Genomic DNA, 5,674 nt, shown 5'->3' with positions numbered 1-5,674 from the left:
AAAAGTGAATGTGTTGTGATTGAGTGCACATACAAGTCTCACACGAAATAGATATGTAGACTTCGTATGAGCTTATATATTAATTTCCCAAGGGTAAGCCAGTTTTGTAGAGAGGCAAAGACTTTGGGATGTCCAACTCCACCACGCGCGCAGTCGCCGTCCGGGCGGGCCTAATTACTATATTTTTTTCCTTCTATAATATATTATTTATTTATTTAATAAATAAATAATTGATATTAAAGGCTATGGTTTTAATAGTTCGTAACCGAGCAGTTATTGAGTTACAATTTATGCTTTGTAACCATGCCTCTAAGGCCTTCATAGCAAGCTTTGAATGTCCATAACGTACATTAACTTTGTTGTTATTGTCTGAACGTTTTCAAACGTTGTAACTGTGCCTTAATGGTTGTGGTTATTGCTGAACGGTTTGGGACTTTGGCTTCGCCTATATAAAGAAGATCTGACATAGAATTTTTCTCGGAGTCGTACGTTGTGGTGCACCGTCCGTCTCATCATCGTTGTATCTTGGGAAGCTTTTGCTCATTATTTCCAGCACCCGGTGGGAGAGCAATATTGCTTTAAGGAGATCGTCTAACGAGCCCCGACGATAACCTTTGGTTTTCTTTTCCGATTAAAGTTTTGTGTGTTATTTATTTTAGTCGGTTTAATATTCTTTATACACCTTTTCTTAGTTCTATTCTATCATTTTTCGTTAATCATTATCTTCAAAGGTTTTTGCAAATTGTCTTCTATCTCGTAATTATTTATTTAATTACTCTAACAAAACATACACAAATATCATACGAACTTACGAACTTATTCTTTATATATATATATATATATATATATATATATATATATATATATAATTATAATTATTCTCTGTAAATCTTATAAAAAGATGAAAAAAAACCGATTCTTTTATTTCCCAAATTTCGTAGCCTTATTTTTTATGTACTTGGTAAAAATATATAAAAACTGATGTGATGAAATATATTTAAATCAAACTAATTACTTTTACAAATAGAATGGAAAAACATAAATTTGAGATGTTGGAATAAGAGTATTAAATAGCATTTAATATTTTGTGATTAGCTTATTTGTGACTAATAGCTGAATGGTGTCCACTAATCGGAATTGAATAATTCCAACATATTCGTAATCCTCGTAACGAAGGGTATACGACCGAATGCTTTTTTGTCAAAATTGGAACCAAGTTTAATGAGAAATTGATAAGTATGTTTAAAAATACCAATAATTGTGAAGGAATAATGAAAGTGTTGTAGTTAATAGTGTACTTACAAGAGTCTAACATGAAGCTTATATCGCTAACTTGTGAAGCTTATATCGCTAACGTCTGCTTGGGTTTGGGCTTGGGTTTAGACTTGGGCTTGGGCCTAATTCCTAATTTTACTGAGGTGTTTTGAGCTTGGCTAAACAATATATTCTTGTGCTTGCAAAGATGGAAACATTCATAACCAACGTGCATTAAGTGCAATCACATGCCTTTATTCTGGAACGTTTTTTTGTCCCACCGAAAGCAAGTCTTTATAAGATTCCTCTCTCCTTCTTCGAAATTGTTTGTTTTCTTTTCTAGTCTGGTGATAGTTTTTGACTCTTGGTTCTAGTTCGCCGAAGTCGAGTCTTGTGGTGCCATAGCTCATCTTGACCACCGTTGTGTCCTGTGAGGTGGTTGTTCGTCGATTCCAGCATCCGTGGGAGAGCAACAATACTTTAAAGAGACTGCCCAACATTATCGGCCTTTCCTTCCGTCTTTCTCTTTACCGATTGAGGTTTCCATCGGTTTTGTATTTTTTTTGGCTTATCCACTTTTTTATTTTAATTAATTTTTGTTTGCAATTTGTATTTTGTTTTTATTCTTAAAAAATATTATTCACCAAATAATATTATCTAACAATCTTAAAGTGTTATCTTTTAGACAGATTGCATATTGGTTATTTTTCAAGAACATTGTTTATTTATTTTTTTTAATTTTCAACAAAGACTAATTTGATTTTATTGGTTTTGTAGACATGACAAACGACATGATAAACATGACTGGTGATGGGACGAATCTCGATGACAGCTACGGCCGAGAATGGATCCGCGGATCTCGCTCCGAGCCATTCTGTGGCACCCGTGCCTACCTCTGTGATGCCGATCAAGAGGCCCGAGAAATTTACGGGGCTGAACTTCAAACGTGGCAACAAAAGATGTTATTTTATTTTACAACAATCGATCTTGTGAGGTTCTTGACCAAAGATCCACTGTCTTCTCACGAGGAGGAAACCGATCCACAACTGCTAATGGCGTTTAGCGCATGGAAAGATTCCGACTACTTGTGTCGGAATTATGTGATGAATAGTCTCAACGATTCACTATACAATATTTATAGCTCGATGATGACTGCGGCCGGAAATGGACCCGTGGGTTTCACTCAGAGCGGTTCTGTAGCAGGCGTGCTTGCCGCTGTGATGCCAACCGAGAGGCTCGAGAAGTTTCCAGGGCTGAACTTCAAACGATGACAACAAAAGATGTTATTTTATTTAACAACAATCGGTCTTGCGAGGTTCTTGATCGAAGATCAACTGACTTCTTGCGAGTAGGAAACCGATCTACAACTGCAAAAGATGTTTAACGCGTGGAAAGATTTCGACTACTTGTGTCGAAATTATGTGATGAATAGTCTCAACGACTCGCTATACAATGTTTATAGCTCCGAAAGCTCCTCCAGAGAATTTTTGATTCATTGTATAGGAAATACAAAACGGAAGATGCGAGCTCAAAGAAGTATATTGTGGGCTGCTTCCTTGAGTTCTATATGGTGGATTCGAAAACCATGGTGAGTCAAGTGCAAAAGCTACAACTTATCATTCACGAGATTCTCGCCAAAGGGATGACCATTGGCGAATCATTCCTAGTTGCCTCGGTCATCGAGAAACTATATGCGGGGTGGAAGGACTTCAAGAACTATCTCAAGAACAAGCAAAAGGAGATGAGTTTTGAAGATTTGGTTGCTCATCTTCGAATCGAATTGGACAACCGTGGCTCCGACAAGAGGTTCAAGACCACTTCAGAGAATGTGAACGTCGTTGAATACATCGAGAGCTTGAAGGGGAAGAAACGCGTCAACAAGTTTGGGGCCAAAGAAGGGACGTTCAAGAAGAAATATCAACCAAATTTTATTGGTAAATGCTTCAATTGTGACAAAGAAGGTCATCGTACTGCGAATTGTAGAAAGACGCAAAAGAATAAGAAGAAGGAAGCCACTGTCGTGGAGGGTGATGAAACGTCCTCGTCGATGTGGTCTTCAAGGTGAATTTGGTGGACTCAAACCCAAAGGAGTGGTGGCTGGACACTGGAGCGACTCGCCACATCTACTCTGACAAGAATGCCTTCTTCGCCCTCTATATGCTTGAAGATGGGGAGAAGTTGTACATGAGAAACTCTGTCATCTCTCAAGTCAAGGGAAAGGGCAACGTCATCTTGAAGCTGACCTCTATGAAGGAGATCTAGCGTACAAATGTTCTCTATGTGCCTGATACCTAAAATCTCATTTTTGAGACCTTGCTTTTACACTAGGAGAAAAATGACATTTAGAGGTGGGAATTTCCGCCTCTAAAAGCTACATTTCCGCCTCTAAAATAACTTCAGAGGCGGATTATGAAGCGGAATTTGTTGCCTCTAATAGTGCGACTCTAAAGGTTCAGGGGCGGCATTTTCCGCCCCTAGATTTTAGAGGCGGAATAATAGAGGCGGGATTCCACTTCTAAATCAGCCTCTAATGCTAATATTAACGACGGATTTAGAGGCGGAAATCCGCTGCTAGTGTATTTTTTTACCAAATGACAAGATGCATTTAGTGGCGGAACTATGCTTCTAATGTACTTTCCGCCATTTAGGGAATCATATGTCTGGAAATCCATTAGAGGTATGTTCCCGCCTCTAAATATTTTTTATATTATTTTTTTTTATAATTGCATAAAATTTAATTAAAAAGTCTACGATATTAACCACATTCAAATTATAAATAAAATTGTTTATTATTTGATTATAGAATCATCATACACAAAATAACAAATGCATAACGTACAGTAGTGATAAAAACATGAACAAAAATACAAACTAGCTAATAAAGTCATTAGAAATTCGATACAGCATAATTTAGCTAATATCCCAAAGATGGAAGGATGTCATTTGTAATACCTTCAAGTCCACCCCTACCACTGCTCCCCTTTCCTCCAGCATGAGATCCGGTCCTCGGTTTGATAGACCCGATTGCGGGCGTTACGTGTAGTAGATGTCAGCGGAGTTGATTCGCTAGATGGTTGGAGAGGTGCCTGCATGGGAGAATGGTGTGAAAAGGCAGCAGCTCCTCCAATAAACTTCTCAGCTATCTCTGAAGGCAATGACATCGATGTTGTAACAATATCAACGAGACTCCGCACTACCGATTTCAACTTGTTGATCTTGCGTTTTGCCCCCTGTGTTGTCGAGGATGATGATGAAGCCTTAAACTCTCATCACCGAGCAGAAAACAAGTCCCGTTTAGGGATGGCCTGTCCCGGGAACCCAATCAGTTTGCTCCCCAAGAACCTTTCTCATCGCTTCAGCCTCCCACGCATCCAAGTCTTCTGGAAGACCATCCGCCTCAGCTTGTTGCCACATCTCACCACAAGCCCTACCATCTCGACCTATATATGAGTGAGACAAAAAATATTTAAATTAACAACAAATTGTACGCAATTCTCAATTGATAGCCGAGTGTCCCTTATAATATCACTAAACTAAAACCTGAAACCAAATGCAATCTAGATTACCAACTACTAGAAAACTGAGCCTCGGTGGCATTAAGAAAAAATTTAAAATAAAATGCTAACTCACAAAGGCTCGTTTTGCGGCTACAGTCGTGAATTTTCTGTCCTTATTTTGGTGGAGACTCTCCCAATTTTAAAGTGCTCCTAGAAAATGATCATCGTCGTCTTTATTCAAGAATAAATAGAAAACATAATTACTGAAATATATCATAAATGCATTCATAATAAGAAAAGCATGTTAATAAGACATTATATTTACAACATTATTGAGGCTGTAAGCGAGGACTAGTGAGGTTACGAGCAAAGTCTGAAATGAAAACGAAGGACAAATATATCTAACTAAGTCTAGAAGATTATCACTTACACACATGAATATGCTAACAATTTTTTAATATGTATAATTTATACATTAAGAGTAAAACAATATCTAATAAATAACTAATAATAAAAAAATAGTACCACATATAGTCAGAAGGTAAGATTTTTATATCCTTAACCAAATGCTAATAAAAAAATTCATGTAATATCCTTCAGGTTTAAGCAATGACTTATTGTAAAATGACTATCGGTAATTGAATGTCTGAATAAAAATAAAAAAACGGGACTAAAAAGTCATGACCTTCATTGCTTAAATATTATGTATCATATCAAACATCAATTGCAGTTTATCATAACCGAACATTTATTTTATTTAATTAAAAATTTACAAAACTCTTCAATATTTTCATTACTAACAAACGCCGTAATGAACAACACTCTGGTCCTAAACCTTCTCTTATCTCTCTCTGCTTTTTTATTTTTAGCGGAGATTTTTTAGATGAATATTAATGTTTGAAATCTCACTTTCCTTGTCTCTG

This window comes from Urtica dioica, chromosome 12 (genome assembly GCF_054948205.1).
Source record: "Urtica dioica subsp. dioica isolate 48M chromosome 12, U.dioica_male_clone48M_v1_H2, whole genome shotgun sequence".
NCBI classification, from domain to species: domain Eukaryota; kingdom Viridiplantae; phylum Streptophyta; class Magnoliopsida; order Rosales; family Urticaceae; genus Urtica; species Urtica dioica.
Note: the sequence above shows the minus strand (reverse complement) of the source record.